Source organism: Alligator mississippiensis, chromosome 6, assembly GCF_030867095.1.
Source record: "Alligator mississippiensis isolate rAllMis1 chromosome 6, rAllMis1, whole genome shotgun sequence".
Lineage (NCBI taxonomy): Eukaryota > Metazoa > Chordata > Crocodylia > Alligatoridae > Alligator > Alligator mississippiensis.
Window position 1 is genome coordinate 45,751,998 of NC_081829.1, and position 17,745 is coordinate 45,769,742.

A 17,745-nucleotide genomic window follows, 5' to 3' on the forward strand; every position below is an offset into this window, starting at 1 on the left:
CCATTCTGCCCGCCTGGTGGTAAGCGATATGCACCTCTAATTCTTTAAAACTTTTTACTTGGTGTTGGTTATCGCGCCAAGGGCAATTCTGAACCAACTCTAGCTCTAGCGTGTTCTTTCCTGATCCCATCCTCGTCGCCATGTGCGAGCCGGGCCTCACTCCCGCCGTGGCATGCGGGTCGGGAGGGGCAATCCACGGCCCGTCTTTCGCGCACGTGGGCTGTGGCCAGGAGCCCGGGCATGCGGGTTGGAGAGAGCCGGCGGCGAGCTAGAGTTAGTCACAAACGCGTAGTGGTTGATTGAAAAGATTGTTTACTTACACCCAAAGATGGTAGTGGTGTAGGCTGGACAGCTTTCCAGGCACAGCTCCCGCTTAGATCCTCGCTAGAGGACCACGACAAATTCGATTGCTCCCACAGAGTTGTTTAGGCCTCGCGGGTCCAGTTCGGTTGGGTTCGAAGGGTTCCCCGGAGTTGCTTAGGCTCCGCGGGTTCGAAGTTTACAGGAAAGGGATACGTCTGGGATTGCGATCAGCAACGGGGAGAGGCTAGAAGCGAAAGCTCTGTAGGTTCGGTTCTATTGCCTGCTTAGGGGAGGTGCGTTGGGTCCGCAAGGGTCCGCAGTGCTTGGAGATCTTCACACAGAGTTCTCTCTCTCCCTCTCTGACTTGGGCGGAAACTACCCAAGCCTTTTGTACGGCTAGCAAGCCAATAGCTAGCCACCATGTGTGCCTACATTTGGAATTGGCCAATAATGTGGCACGAATTATAATACGAATGGCAGGAACTCCTTTGCAATGTGCATCACTAGTATGCAGCAAAGAAATGCACCCTGTAAAGAAGCTGTAATTTGGCGGGAAATCCCCCGTTGCACCAGAGTTCTCTCTCGGAGCAGAGAACTCTACCGTGCAAAGAAAGCTACATTCGGTGGGAAAATAATTTAGTGGTGCTGAAGCACACACAAAGAAAAACCCACAAGTTTGGGTTGTGACAATGTCCTTATATTTGCCACATCAAGAGACAAAATCATCAGATGCCTCTTTTTTGCTAGATCTAAGCTACAACAGAACCAAAGCTGCTCTAGGAGGTCCGCTGTACATTACTGTGTTCCTACCTAGGAGATAGATAAGACAAATTCATACTCTATTTAATAATGTCTTTGTTTTTAATTATAGTGCCATTGGATTTGTATGTTTTGTGCTGTGCTATAAAGCTGAATTAACTAGCAGTAGTGATTTTACTGTGAATCTTGTAATGCTTTCTGTTTTTCTTAAAGCCTCAGTTCTCAGATTAATTTGCTAATGTAGGAATTCCTATTTAATATAAAAGGAGAAATACATTTCTAGACATCTTGACCAGGAAGGAAAACTTGCAAATGAATGCATTCAGAAAGCTCAAAGGCAATGAAAGCAAATGAAAAGAATCCCAAATGTGTTTTGTTAAATAAATACATTTTATGATTTGGTGAGAGAACTTGACTCATGATTTTTTAATGTGTGATGTTGACAAAACTGTATGCGATTGATAGCATATAACAGAGGTGAGATAGCAGCTACAACAGAAAATGTTTCTAAAATAGCCAGCTCCTGGAATCTCATGGAAAAAAGCAGTTGCTTATTTTGCTTCAGGACTAAATATCCTTTGTTCCCTGTGCCATTATAATGGACACCTGAGGAAAAATCATGACTAAAAGGATGTCCATGGGAGTTTTGTCCTTGACTTCAGTAGGGCCATAATTTCACCCTTGGAGTGTAACATTGCTGGAATCATAATCTTATGACAAAACACTCATCTTTTTGTGAAATACTCCATGTTGGGGCTTGTAAAACTTTATCAGTAGACCTACAATTGGAAATGTATTGTGTTCTGCCACCATTTGTGTTTCACAGTCTCTATGAAATCAAGTATTGTAATACACTGAAGAAGAAGAATCATAATATCATGTTCTGTATGTTATGGAGATTAGACCTGCAGAAATACTGCAAGAAGTGTAATATCATGCATACCTTTAGGTAATGAAGGTCAGAGTAATTATAAAACAGATGAGAAGACTGGATAATTCAATCTCCTGTTTTCCAAAATCATCCTTCTTAAATCTACAGACTCCAGTGACATCTGCTGTTGAGGTCCAGGTTAATTCATTTAATTCAGTATACTAATGCTGGTCTTTTCAAGCAAGAGCCTCTTCCATGCAAAAGTACAGTGTATTTGAGTTCATGTACAAAGTTTCTGCTGCTAAAGAAACCCTCCCAGACTGAATTTTTCCTCGCTGTTTTCTTGAGCCACCAAACTATTAAATAGTTCCTTCTGGTTTATAAAGGAACAGAAACTTTCCATCCCTCTACCCCACTCCTGCATTTCCTTCCAACTTAAGTACATAGCAATTTAACACTCAGCATGAAGACAAAATGTTAACTGCAAAACATTCCATTTCCAATATGTTCAGATCATCAGTGGAATATCAGGACTAAATGTATGATCAAAGAGCAAATGCAAGGAACAAAGGGAACAATGGGAAAACATATAATTTGCCTTGAAAATGAACAGCTATATACTCCCACCATGGTCACGGGGGAGAGCCAGAATCATAGAATCATAGAAGTAGGGTCGGAAGGAACCTTGTACATCTTCAGGTCTGACCCCCTGCCTGGGCAGGAGGAAAACTGGGCTCAAATGACCCCAGTCAGGTAGGCATCAAGCCGCTTCTTAAAGACCCCCAGGGTAGGAACCAGCACCACGTCCCTTGGAAGTTGGTTCCAGATCCTAGCCACCCTAACTGTGAAGTAGTTCTTACGGATGTCTAATCTGAACCTACTCTCCAACAACTTGTGGCCGTTATTCCTTGTTATCCCAGGGGGCGCTAGGAGAAACAAGATCTCCCCCAAACCTTTCTGGTCCCCCCTAGTAAGTTTATAGAAGGTCACAAGGTCCCCCCTCAGCCTTCTCTTGTGAAGGCTGAACAGGTTCAGGTCCCGTAGCCTCTCATTGTAGGGTCTGCCCTGCTGTCCCTGGATCATGCGGGTGGCCCTCCTCTGGACCCTCTCAATGTTGTCCACATCCCTCTTGAAGTGGGGTGCCCAAAACTGGACACAGTACTCCAGCTGTGGCCTGACCAGTGTCGCTTAGAGGGGGAGGATCACCTCCTTGGCCCTACTTGAGATGCACATGTGGATTCACGATAAGGTCCGTGTGCCCGCCTCCGTTCGATTAGGCGCTCCCGTGCAGCCTTAGCCCAGACTATGGATTGCGTCTGTCCTGGGCTCACGGGTGGACCCCACAGGCCACACCTGCTGATGTCAGGGGGTCCCCTTTACTCGCCTGCCACGACTTGGGATGTTGCCTCAGTGGAGGGGTTCCCCTTTGGGTGAGTCTCCAGGGTCATCGCGCCTCCTGGCGGGCACTCACGGGGCTCCGACCTCCCCTACACCCTGGCCACTTACCACCTTGGGTTGCCGATCTTCGGGCCCCTTTGGCATTCTTCGCTCTTTCCCAACCTCTGCCCATGGCTTGCCAGCTGCGTGCCTGAGTCTTCGGGCCAGGTGTTTGGTCCACGAGGTCCTCGGACCCGGTCCCTCCAATTAGACTTCCGACTGTCCTATACTAATCACCCTGTGTCGTGACGCCTTAGCTTTCCTAACAGCCCCACTACAGGCCCGAGCAGTGGAAGTATACTCCTCTTTGGAGATACCCCCCCTTCCATCGGGTGTACGCCGCCTTTTTGGCAACCAGGCTATCCCGGATGTCCTTGGTGAGCCAGGGGGGCTTTTGGGCACTCTTGTCCCCCTTACTTCTTGTTGGGATCATCACCCCTTGGGCCCTGAGTATTGTCTCCTTAAGGAACGAGCACTCGTCTTGGGCACTGAGTTCCCCTGCCCTTGAGAACCCCAGCGCCTCACCCACCAATCTCCTCAACTCATTGAAGTTGGCCCTCTTGAAGTCTAGGGCTACCGCCTTGCTGCAGGCCCTTATCACCCTGCTCTGGATGATGAATTCCAGAAAGCGATGATCACTATCACCCAGGTGGTCAAGGACCTGGAGCCCCCTTACCAGATCATCGCCTGTGACCAGGACCAGGTCCAACAGGGCATTTCCTGTGGTGGAACTGTGCACCTCCTGGGTTAAGTGGAGGTCCTGTATCTCAGCCAGGAACCTCCTGGAATGGTCCGACCTGGCTGACTGCTCCTCCCAGCAGATGTCCGGGTAATTTAGATCACCCATGACAACTACATCCCTTGCCTTAAGTGCCTCTGCAAGCTGGCCCGAAAATTCCCGGTCCAGCTCCTCCCCTTGGTTGTGGGGTCTGTAGTAGACTCCCACCATTAAATCCCTCTCCCTATGACCCCCTTTTATCTTGACTCAGAGCACTTCAGCTTGCCCCTCCTCCAACCCCATTTTGCTGGCAGAGGATGTGTATTGCTCTTTGGCATACAGTGCCACACCCCCTCACTTCCTTCCTTCTCTATCCCACCTGTAGAGCCTATAGCCCTTAATACTAACTGCCCAGTCATGGGATGAATCCCACCATGTTTCTGTAAGCCCTACTATGTCTGGGTTTGAACTGGCTATTCTGAGGGAGAGTTCCTCCTGTTTGTTCCCCATAAAACAGTAAACTAAAGATCCCCTTTGTTAACTAACCTATAGTTGTGTTTCCTTTGTTGTTTCAACCTCACACTTTCTGAGAACAGAGTTGACATGTAACAATGTAAACACCATACATAAATGGAACATAAGACAAGGCAGGATGGGCACTGGAATAATTCTTAATTCATCACTGACACACAGCAAGGACATACAAATATTTTATTTCAAAGCACAAAATCCAAGCTTAAGACAACCTACAAACAAAAGCCACTTCATACTACTCTGGTGCTATAAAGATGTAAATGGCTACCTCGAATTTCATTCTGTATAAGACAGCTCTCTTAGCTTAAAGTGGGCTGCTGAAGCAGAGATATGTGGGCCCCACTCCCAACCATCAAAAGAGGGACGTGTCAAAGAAGACAAACACAGGGAGGGATAGAACTATAAGAGCTCATGAAAAGCAGAGCAGAAGTTATATATTTCTGGCTTACACAGAGAGCTAAGCAGCCCTGAGATTCAGGATGTACAGCAGTCTTTTAACATGCCACAGGGCAGAGACAGAAGTACTTGAAATTGGAGCCAAGGCTTCTTCCCACTAAATCTGACTATTTCAGACACTGCTTGCTAGTTTAGATTGAATCTAGATTCCCTCATTTAAAAATTAATATTGTGCTACCGTAATGTTGTGGGACACTAAGGCAGAGGTGGGCAAAATACAGCCCAGGGGCCAGATCCAACCCAGCAGGCCATTCTATCTTGCCCACGGGGCCCCTAAAAAATTTAGAAATTTTATATTTATCTGCCCCTGGCTGCCTGTCAAAGATGACAGGAGCCAGGGGCAGTAGGACCCAGGGAAGCCATGGCAAGACTCTACAGCAGCAAGGTCCCTGTAACAGGTTGCCTTCCCCAGTACCATCTTCCCTGTTATCTGTGCCCTATGTGGGGCACCCTTGGAGTCCCCTTTAAGGTTCTTGTGTCCCACTGTCTACTTGCTTGCCACATCTTGACGGAAAATTGTTATACTGATGTTCTTGTAAGTGGGAGACTGCCTATTATATTTTGTAAGTTGCGGTCTTTTTCCTCCATGGGCCTTGGCCCCTTCCTTTCTCTAACTAGGCTTCCCCATCTAAACCCACCAAACAGGGTTCAACTCTGAGGCTCTAGCCCTTTTCCTTGTCTTGAGTCTTGTGGCCCTCCTTTCTGCTCCAATCTGAAACCCAGCCTCCCTGACCCAGAGGCCCAACCACCAGTTCTGCAGCCTGGGGACTACAAGTTCAAGGCCAGGGAATGGCTCCAAACCCACGTTGTCCCAGTTCAAAAAAAAAACCAAAAAACAAAACCAAAAAAAAAACAAGCCTGTTCCTCAGGTGCACCGGATTGCACCCTCTAGTGCTGGGGTCTGTATCCCTCAAAATCCTGTGCCCACACTGGCACTGGGGCCTATGTACCCCAAATACTGCCTTTTCTGGTGCTGGGGTCAGTACACCCCAAATCCTGTGCCCACACGAGTGCTGGGTCTCCATGATGCATTGGGGTCCCAATGAGGCCTCCTCCTTCCCCACTAGCCTCACCCAAACCACTGGTTTTATTTAAAAAAACCCCTATAAACAGTCTGTCCATGGGCTATAACCGCCACCAGAAAAATATGATCAAAGAAGGCAGCACGTCAGCTTACATTTACTATGGGGTTGTGTTTCTGCTCCCCACCGTAGGCTATCATCCTTCCTCTGGGGTTGCAGCTGCTTCTCTGGGTTCCTCAGTAGTTCCTTCAACCTTTGGATCATTCACCCAGTCTCTCCATGGAGCTGTCACACGCACTCCTTCTCCCTTGGCTGCCATGCCCCAACTGCTGCCCAGTCCAGGGTTTTTATAGTCCTGGCCTGTCCCCTTCCAGTTACCTGACCAGCTGGCCTGGCTCAACTTTTAACCCCTACCTTACCAGTGTGCTGTACCCAGAAACTCCTGATCCTAAAGGGAACAACCTGTCTTCTGGTAACAGGGCTTGGGTTCCTTGTTACAGTCCCTTGACCCTGCCCCCACTGGCCCCAAGCCCCTGCCTAGCAGAGGCTTCTGATCTGGGACTGTTGGGCTGTTTGTGCCTCCATGCACCAAAGCAGGAAATTCAGATAAGAAGGGGAGGCAGGGGAGGACCTTGGGGCTGGGCCAGCTCCTGCTGAGTCCTGTGGTCTGGCCATGCAGCCGGGAGACACATGGCACAAGAATGGCTGGTGGGCAGGAAGGAAAGTGAGGAATGTGGTGGCAGCAGGGGAGGGAGAGCAAGTTGGTATGCAGGAGAGAGGGGCCCATGCCAGTATCCCAGGGTCAGCACCAGCAGGGCTGAGAACAGGGTAGCAGGAGTGTGCGGCATGGGCTGGCAGAGCTCTATGGAGCTGGGCTGGGCTGCATCAGCAGGGAGAGAGGGGAGCTGGCTTGGCTCCATAGAACCCCTGATGGCTGGAACCCCATGCTCCTGTTGCTCCACTCTGGACCCCACTGGCATTGGCCCCAGGGCATCCATGTGGGCCGCACACTCTCACCCAGCTGTTGCTGCACTTCACTCAACCGCTCACTCACAGTCCCCCCTGCCCCAGTCCTATGATACAGATGGAGACAAGCACATACAGCCCTGACCCTGCGCTTGGCCATCTGGTGAATGAGCCACAGGGCAGCTCAGCACAGCTCAGGCTCTGGGTGGCCGCAGCAAAAACTGGCCAGTGGCGGTGAGGGGAAGGGGTCATTTTCCCCTGTGCCAAGCAGCAGTTTCTGTCCAGCTGCTGCTGCCACTACTGCTCAGCCCTAATCGGTAAGTCAGGAGACAGCACGGGGTGCTCAGTGTCATGGCTGCATGTACTGGTCCCCGCTGCTACAATTGCATGCCCATGGGTGGCAGGACCCACCATGGCAGGGCAGAGCAGATTGGGCACAGGGCATGCTGGTGGGGAGAGTGCCACAGGGCACTTGGGCTCTGGGCTGTTGTGTGGCAGGAAAGGGTGCTGATCAACTTAGGGGGGCATGCACAGGGAAGCTCCCATGCACACCCCACATACCCTCAAGCTCTTCCTGCAAATACCACAACCACAACCTCCCTCATACACAATCATACACCCCACAAATACCATACCCACACATACATCCCACCAACCCACAGCTCCCCACAAAATGCACACCCACCCACCCACCCACCCACCCATACCCCCCAACTCCCCTGCACACCCAGCACATTATACAAGAGTAAGACTGCATTTTGACCTATTATGCAATCACTTCTACATATACACCACAAACATACACAAATCAGGACAACCTTTTTAAAAAATAAAATTAAAATATGTTTTATGGGGATTTTTAGTATATAATTTGTTGGGGGGTTCCCATTCTAAGCTGGCAAACCCTCTTCCTCAAAGGAGTACTTCCATGGGCAAGGGAGACTTCTTATGGCAAAGGTCAGAGGTTAGGGGTGGGACTTCTGATCCCAAGAGGGCAACCAGGGGGCAGGGCATCTATCAAGGGATGAGGCTACCCATGTGGCCCTCAACAGCTTGCCAAAACTTGGTATGCAGCCCTCTGCCTGAAATAATTGCCCACCCCTGCACTAAGGTGTGCCTGTTCCTTTAAGAGTAGAAGCAGCCTAGCCAGGAAGCTCTGCAGACTAGGCAGGGCACCACAGCTGTAGGTAACCTGAGCAACAGGCTAATGAGGTAATTAGCCAGCACCCATAGGTGGTCAGCTGACTGGAGGCAAGCAGGGCCCTGGCAGCATATAAGACCAAGGCTGGGTTGGTAGGGGGGACTTTCTGGCAACTGCCAGGGGAAGGAGTTCCTGCACAGGAAAACTACCCACAGACATTTGGTTGCCTGTAAGACTAGTTCCAAGAGGTCACAAGGTACTCAGGGCTAGGAGGGACGCTATGCCAGGAGTAGAGGTTTGTTCACTTAAAGAGAAAGAGTGCAAGCTCCATTGTTATTGTTATAGCCCAGAGGCTTACATTTATGTTGCTGTTTGATCCAGTGGTTTGGATTGGGATTGTACAGGGTGGTTTTGGAGGTCCCATTAATGCTTGTGAGGCACTGATTGCCTTAAGCCCTTGTCAGGGGTGGGCTCAAGGCCCAAGCTATTGTCAGAGGCCCGGTGCGCAAGAGAGGCACAGCAACATAGGGGCCAAGGCCCAGTGCCAGAGGAGCATAGCCATAGCAGGTCAGGAGCCTGGCAGACAGAAGTCTGGGGCCTGGAGACTGAATATGATAAGTGGTTGCTAGTGCCTCAAAGCCATGTCCAATGCAGTGAGCCTAAGCCAGAAAGCCTAGAGAGAGTAAAGGGGTAGAGACTGGGGAGGCCAAATCCCCAACAGAGGAAACAATGTTATTGTAACATTTGTGAGGCTTGGGGCATGATGTAGGGGAGGCAAAGGAGCCACGCAATTTGCCCCTAAGGCTACAGGTACTCTACAGGGGCCCAATCAATCTGTGAGGGAATTATTAGGTTTGAGACTCATTGTGAGGTCTGTTGGTAGCCTCCCTTTAATCACTCTTTAATAGTAAGATCAAAGTATGGTGAGTGACTGAACTAGAGGGAGAGGCCATAGAGTTTGAGCCAGGCAGGAGCCGTAGTTCACCTAAGAGGTGTCATGGCCACCACAGTAGATATGTGACCTGTTACATAATCTAATTTTATGCTGCTTGCAGACATTTTTTTAAAATGTGCTTTAGTAGTGCATTACTTCAACCCAACTCTCCATCATCTGTATAGCTCTGACACTTCAGCAGGGTTTGGGGGGGCTTTTAGCTAAAACAGATTCACTCAGCTATTAGATAAAGTGCCCAAAAAGCTCCACTAATGCGCCATATATATATGACATAGGGTGAGCCAGGTCGAACTAATATGATGCCTCTTCTGAGCATTCTCTGGGCTCGATGTGGGGCCATACAGAATTTAAAGTAAAGTGCCATTTTGTTTTGTTTTTTAACATCTGCAAGCAAGACAATTACCACTCTGAGCACTCTGATTTTATGTTGTAGCTCTTTCCCTTACCATCCACTTGGATAAAATCTTTGGCCCATTGAAGTTGATGGCAAAATTACCATTGACTTTAATAGGGCCAAGATCTCATTTGATATTTAGTCTGTTAGCTCAGAATGACAATGAGGCTTTCATTTGTGTTTGAAAAATGCCTATTAGATTTTAGACTTATCATAGCAACAACCCAGATGGAAAGACAGACAGACAGACAGATAGATAATAAACCTGTATTTTTTTTTCAGCCTACTTATACGTACTGGAAGGTATAAGGCAATTCCATTTTTCATTCCTTTGTTCTCCACCACCCCACTCCTGTAAAATGGTAGAAGTTGTCTCAGTTCAAAAGTTTGCATTCAATTTCTACCCTTTATTTTGAAAGGTTGCTGTGAATGCAGACTGTCTTGTTATTGCTGTATTAACAATAAAATGGGAGTGATATCAGTAACCTCCATTTGCTGTCATCTTTGCAGAACTGTCCACTGATCATATACCCTGCTTATCACTTTTTCACCCATGAGCATTTTGTTACTCATTCACTTCTACTCTCTCATTTCTCATCATCCTGATAATTTTGGGCAGAATTTTACCATGGAACATAAGTGCTGATAAAATTAATAACATCATTAGCCAATTCATTCACTATCTAATATTGACATACACATTGAACTTGGCAAGAGTGTGATTGTGGGGAGACCAGTGGATAGGGTATACCTTGATTTTAGCAAGGCTTTTGATATGGTCTCTGTAGCAAAAAGTCCATGGCCATGGGGCAGCCATGACACCCCCCTAGTGGCTATGTGGCCCTTTCCTGGCTCAAGCTCAACTGAAGCCCTTCCCCTGGATCTCATTTGCCATGCCTTGATCTTAATAAAGGATCCGAAAAGTGAGGTTGCCTGTAGGGTCTGCATGAACCTGAGCCTATGTTGATCTTCACTGGGCTTTCCCAGAGTCCCCTTAGTAATAGCCCTGTACCCCAGACCAGCAAGCCCACTCAGCCTACCTGTGCCCTTGCCAGGCACTGATCTTCTAGGGGCTCCTTGCATGGCCCCTTAACCTCCCCTATACCATGCCCAAGCCTCATGGGTGTTTCTATCTGATATCTGGCCTTTTCAAGCAATGGGTCCTTGGCCCCCTCTGTCTGCTGGGGCCCTAGCCTCTGTCTGGCCCCTGTGGCCTTACACTTGGCCCACTCTTGGCTTGACAGCTTCTCAGGCCTTGAGTCTACCCCTGTCAAGGATCAAGGCTATTGCATGCCCCATGGGCACTAATGGGACCTCTGTAACTGCCCCTTAGAGTCCCAACCCAATCGCCAGTCCCAACCACCAGTTACATGCCTTATTAGCTCCTTTCCCCACCTGCAAACAGCCTCACAAGCTACTGGCTCCCTTAGAGGAGGCATAGCCAGTGCACTGCTACAGTCCCCCACAACATTCTTGCAGGCAAGCTAAGGAAGTACAGGCTGGATGAATGGACTATAAGGTGGATAGCAAACTGACTGGAGCATTGAGCTCACACGGTAGTAATCAATGGCTCAATGTCTAGTTGGCAGTCAGTATTAAGTGAAATGCCCCACGCATCAGTCCTGGGATCAGTTTGTTCATCTTGGAGTCAATTATGACTCCAAGATCCCCCTCTGCCTCTGAGCTGCTGAGAAGGACACTCCCCAACCTATAGGTGTGCTGGGGGTTCCTCCTTCCCAGCTGGAGTACCTTACATTTATCTTTATTAAATTGCATCCTATTTCTCTCTGCCCATTGATCCAACCTGTCCAGGTTGGCCTGAATCTGCTCCCTGCCCTCCAGTGTACTAACTTTGCCCCATAACTTGGTATCATCAGCGAACTTGGAGAGGGTGCTCTCCATGTCCTTGTCCAAATTGCTGATGAAGATATTAAATAATACCAGACCGAGGACCGAACCCTACGGGACCCACTGCCCACCTCCCTCCAGGCCGAGAAGGAACCATCCACCACCACTCTCTGGGTGTGGCCCCTAAGCCAGTTGGCCACCCACCTGACCATGTAGTTGTCCACTCCACTGTCTGCTAGCTTTCCAATGAGGATAGGGTGTGAGACTGTGTCGAAGGCCTTCCTAAAGTCCAGGAAGATGACATCAGCCTCAGCTCCTGTGTCCAGGCAGTGTGTGACCTGGTCATAGAAGTCTACAAGTTTTGTCCAGCAGGATCTACCTGTGACAAACCCGTACTGGTTTCCCCTCAGCCTCGTTTGCCCTGCTGGGCCTGCACAAATGTGTTCTTTGATTATTTTCTCTAACATTTTCTCCCAGAGGTAAGTATCTGTTTTCCCACAGGTTGGCTGATCTTCTCCAAAGAGCTTTAAACTAGGCTTGGTGGGGGTCAGGGAACCGGTGGTCGGAGAGAGCCCAGGGTTGATAAACCACAAACAAGACACCCGATCACACTAGGTAAGTATTAAGGGGTCGGTAAGCCATAAACAAGGCACCAGACCACAGCAGGTAAGTAATAAATAGAATACATGCCATCAAGGCACAGGGGCACCAAGAGCCCTCATTGGGGGACTAAAATGTCTTTATACAAATGCCAGAAGTATAGGGAACAAGCAAGAGGAGCTCACACTTTTGCTTGCTAGCACCCAGTATGACCTAGTCGGACTAACCAAAACATGGTGGGATGCTACACATGACTGGGCAGTAGGTATTGAGGGGTATAGATTGTATAGGTGTGACAGACTGGAGAAAAAAGGTGGGTGGGTAGCACCGTATGTTAAGGAGCAGTATACATCTTCCACCATCAAGGCCAGGGTGGAGAAGGGGAACACTAAGGCACTGTGGGTCAGGATCCAGGGGCGGGGCAGGGGAAAAGGACTTGGTTGTGGGGTCTACTACAGGCCTCCTCAACAGGATCAAGAGCTAGACGATGTATTCTCTGGACAGCTAGGAGACACTACACAGGTGAGGGAGGCGGTGGTCATGGGAGATCTGAACTACCCAGATGTCTGCTGGGAGGAGCAGACAGCCAAAACAAGCCACTCATGGAGGTTCTTACAATGTGTGCAGGACCTCCACCTATCCCAGGTGGTGTGTAGTCCCAACAGGGGAAGTGCCTTCCTTGACCTGGTCTTAGCAACAGGGGATGATCTTGTGAGGAACATACGAGTTCATGGTAGCCTGGGAGATAGTGACCATCACTTGGTCGAGTTCACTATCCAGCGAAGGGTGGGTAAAGTAACTAGTGGGGCTAAGGTGTTGGACTTCAGAAGGGCCAACTTTAGCAAGCTTAGAAGGCTAGTTAGTGAGGGGATGCAACTCAAGAACATAGAGCAAATGGAGGTCCAGGAGGGTTGGAGGTATCTCAAGGGAGTGATCCTTGGGGCTCAAAATGAGTCTATCCCATTATGTAGGAAGGGAGGTAAGGGGGAAAAAAAAGCCCCTTTGGCTGAACAGGGAATTCCAGTAGAGTCTGGGGGCAAATAAAGAGATGTATAGGCAATGGAAGCAGGGGGCAGCCACCAAGGAGGATATATCTCCCTGGCGCGCTATTGCAGGTAATTAGTTAGACAGGCCAAGGCGGGGCTTGAGCTCAGGCTGGCACCACAATCAAGGACAATAAAAAGTCCTTCTTCAGGTATATAGTGGGCAAAAGGAAACCTCAGAGCAACATAGGGCCCCTGCAGGACAAATCAGGACAGTTGGTGGTTGATGCGGGGAAAAAAGCAGAGCTCTTCAATGAGTTCTTCAGTATTTCTAAGTACCAACCAAGCCAATTCCCCCACCTCAATCATTGACAGATGTCCACATGGCACCAGTCCATCTACGGTTAGTTCTGAAATAGTTAAGGAACTCCTGGAAGAGCTGGATGGGTACAAGTCAGCAGGCCCGGATGATCTCCATCTACGGCTGCTGAAAGAATTGGCCATTGTCATAGCTCGTGGTGCTCCGGCCAGGTCCCTGAGGACTGGAGAAGGGCCAGTGTGGTGCCCTTTTCAAGAAAGGGAGAAGGGATGAGCCAGGTAACTTCAGGCCAGTCAGTTTTACCTCCATCCCTTGGAAAATGCTAGAGAAAATAATCAAGAACACATCTGCAGTACCGTGTTCAGTTTTGGGGCCCCCCACTACAGAAAAGATGTGGATAAGTTGGAGAGAGTCCAACAGAGGGCAACAGAAATTGTGAGGGGTCTGGGGCCCATGACTTATGAGGAGAGGCTGAAGGAACCTGGTCTTATTTAGATTGGAGAAGAGAAGACTGAGGGGGTTGTTTTATAGCAGCCTTCAACTACCTGAAGGGGGGTTCAAAAGAGGATAGAACTAGACTTTTCTCAGAGGTGACAGATGACAGAACAAGGAGCAATGGTCTCAAGTTGCAGCAAAAAAGTTTAGGTTTGATATGAGGAAGAATTCTCACTAGGAGGGTAGTAAAACACTGGAACCTGTTACCCAGAGAGTTTGTGGACTCTCCATTGCTGGAGGTTTTTAAGACCTGGCTAGACAAAGCCTTGGCTGGAATGATCTAGTTGGAGATCATCCTACTTCGAGCAGATGGTTGGATTAGATGATGTCGGGTCCCTTCCAACCCTAATTTTCTATGATTCTAAGATTGCTATCCTTTAAAGCAGACATAATGGAGTTAGGCATATGTTGTACATGTTGCAGTATATAATTTTTAATTTCCGGGGGCTAACATTGCTGTCATGATAAGGCCTCCCCAGGGATGGCTGTGATGTCCCTAGGGCACCATGACCATGCTGGCTCCACCCTATGGGCACCTACTAATCTCACCTGCCATGTCTTGCTGGTATAAATGATGAATTGGGAGGCTGCCCTCAAGTTGCTGCTCGGTGTCAGTCCTGACAGACTCCTCTAAACCCCGTACCTCCCAGCCCTGGGTACCTTGTAGACTGCTGGAGCCTCATTAGCTCCATAAACAGTCTATCCAGCAGCCACAGCATTCCTGGATAGTTCTTCCCTGCAGGAGCTCCTTCCCCTGGCAGCTTGCCCAAGAACTATCCCCTGCTGGCCTCAGCTCTGGAGCTTGTATGTGCCCAGGGCCCTGACTCTTTCTGGTCACCTAACCGGGTGCAGGTGCCAGCTAATTTCCCCATTAGCCTTCTGCCCAGGCAACCTGCAGCTGCAGAGCTCTGTCTAACTCCTCAGGCTCTCTAGCCAGGAAGTTCATGCCCTGCAGCAATTGCACATATCAGTAAGTAGATTCTTTCCATCAGGAATTTTCACACTGTAGCTATACAGCTGAAGAAATTATGCTTGAAATTTCAAAATCCATGTAGGGGATCTGAATGTTCAGTTCCCCTCTCAATCTATAATTATAGTAATGGAAGAGACAAAATTAGCCAGTCTATACCAGTTTCAATTTACTATCTACATCTCTTCAGAGAGTTCCTGTTATATATGCGTTACCAGTCATACGAGTGTGTTTTTTAGCTTCCACATTAACTAGAAACATATTGCATCTTTATTTACTGAAGAATTAAATGTTATCAAGGGATTAAGGCACAGAACAGGGATGCAAGTGTTGTGACCCTGATTCTGTCACAAAATTGCTGGGTGAATTTGGATAGGCCACAGAGAACCAATTCTTCAGAAGCATCATGTTCTTCTTGATGTTCTACTTCAGACATCTTACACCTGATTTGCAAAGCTCCTTAGCACACCTATAATAACAGGTGAAGTAAGTAGGAATTGTAAGTTCGTAACAGCTTGGAAAATCAATTTCATGGTGTGCCAGGATGGGGATCAAAAATAGAGATAATCAAAATTAAAGTTGTCTCTTGAAAATTTGGGCCTTATTCCATAACTGCTTTTTTTTTTTTTTCTTTTGTCATTATACTTCCTTGTCTCAGAGATATAAATTAATCTATGTCTGTGTGTGTGTGTGTGTGTGTGAAATGCCCACCCAGAGATGTAACAGGCCAGCTTTCTTCTATAGACATGCTGTGTTAATTTACCTCTGACTTTTAATATTCTTTAAAATGTAACAGAATTTAAGTCATTGCATGCTTTAAATTTTATCTTTGGGCATATCAGGCTCTTGGACAGTATATGTGTTGTAGGTGTTTCAACAATGCACAGGCAGAAGAAAATCATTATTAGAATCTTGATAGTCTAAAATTAAATATTTTCTCTCTCTCTCGAGAGAGAGAGAAATATATATATATATAGAGAGAGAGAGAGAGAGACAGAGAGTAATATTTCTTTTTGAGTGGCACCTAAATTTTAAATATCCCTCCTTGTTAGCATTCTGACTTCAGGATCTAGCAGCAGTTAACAAGACTATTTCAGTTCAATGTTTTCCTTCACTATCAGGACACCAATTCAAACTAACATCTGCTTTTAAATTTTTAAGAGTTTCCATGTGGCTATCACAAAAAAATGTGCAAGACTTGTAATCGTTGCATGGTGTAAAATCAAATAGTATAATAAAGAAAAACTAGATGCTGGAGTTTTTCACTCTTTCTAAGCTGTGTTTAATATATAACACGAATCCTGAATAATGTTTTTATGCAATTTTACACAGGCAACTTTTTGCAAGGTTTTCTTAGGATTTTCATTATTCTTTTGTTGCATATGCTTAGCTAAATATGAAAGTTGCTTTTACCTGGAAGATTAGTCCAAAAGTTACTTTGTGTTTCAACTGACTCAAAAATAAACTATGCTTCATGAGCAATGAGTACCTTTCTACGAGGAACTGAATGGTGTACAGTAAGTATGTTGCACTTTGCCATTTGATTAGTAAGGTTACTTGATATGCAATTGTAGCTATATTTATGTTCCTTCACATTTTTTACTAAATTAGGCTTCTTAAAAGACCGTATTATACATTTGCTGTCATCCTAACTGATTTGGTGTTCTTGTCTGATATGAGGAGTCTAAAGTTTGTTTACTTTTTATTCTCCTGATAAATTAGGTCAAAGATCAGTCTTTATAGTCAGACAAACAGGTCTTAGTCATTTAAGTCTTACTGATAGACAGTACTAGTACACACAGGGTGCATTGACTCATGCTCTCAACTGCACAGTTATTACTGAGCAGTAACTGCCATTACTGTTCAGTCCCTGCAGCTCACAGGTTGTTTCCAACTCTACTGAACAGTAACAATGAGCTACTGCACAGTACCTCATTGCTACCGCAGAGTAGCATCAGCGTCATGGTTCCTGCCTGCTGATCCTGTGTCACCATTGTGACACGCTATGTCACTGTAGCTTATTGTTACGGTGATATAGCATCTCGTATAGACGCACCACAGAAACACAAATATTGAATACTGCATAGTACTGTATTGTTTTTTCCGTTAGTTTTTTAATGTACATTACTTGTCAGAAGACATGCTACAAGAAATTTTCCCTGAAGGGACAAGAAAGTTTGCAAAAGGCCCCCGCCCTGAAAACACTGACATAAATGCACAATTGCTATCCTTCATGATCAAAAATCGAACCCTAGACTACAATGCACAAAAGGTTTGCATGTTCTAAATAAAGAGTCATGTAAACTTATTGTGCAACGGTTAAACAGATGCATAAGTATTTCCTAGATCAGGGCCACTGAGTGTAGTGGAACTCCTGGTCATGAGTAAATGATCTATGGCTTGAAAAGGGAATAGAATCGTAAACTCAAAATTAGGGTTGGAAGGGACCTCAGGAGGTCATCTAGCCCAACCCTCTGCTCAAAGCATGACCAATCCCAACTAGATCATCCCAGCGAGGTCTTTGTCGAGCCGGGTCTTAAAAACCTCCAAGGATGGAGAGTCCATAACCTTTCTGGGTAACCTGTTCCAGAGAGGTTGTGTCTGGATGAGAATGTGAGAATGGATGATGTATTAGACTAAAGCACTGTTAGGGTTTTCTGATAGAGAGCTTTAGCAAACATCTGTGCCAGGCCTCATCGAAGGTGTTTGTTGCCTCCCAGTTGATTGGCAATTGTTGTCTGTACTGAACATCTGTACTTAGCCAAGATGTTGAGAGGGAGAAGAACTGAGATTGTAATAACTGATTTTTTTTCAGAACAAGTGTTACAATCATTTGAATACTTCTTTACCAGTTTAAACAACATCAGAGTAAGCAAAATAAATTCAAGTTTTTTCAATTTCTGAGCTCTAAACTACAGTGTACATTCCTTAAAATTATGTATTAACATATAGCAACCTTGAGAGAAACAGAAAG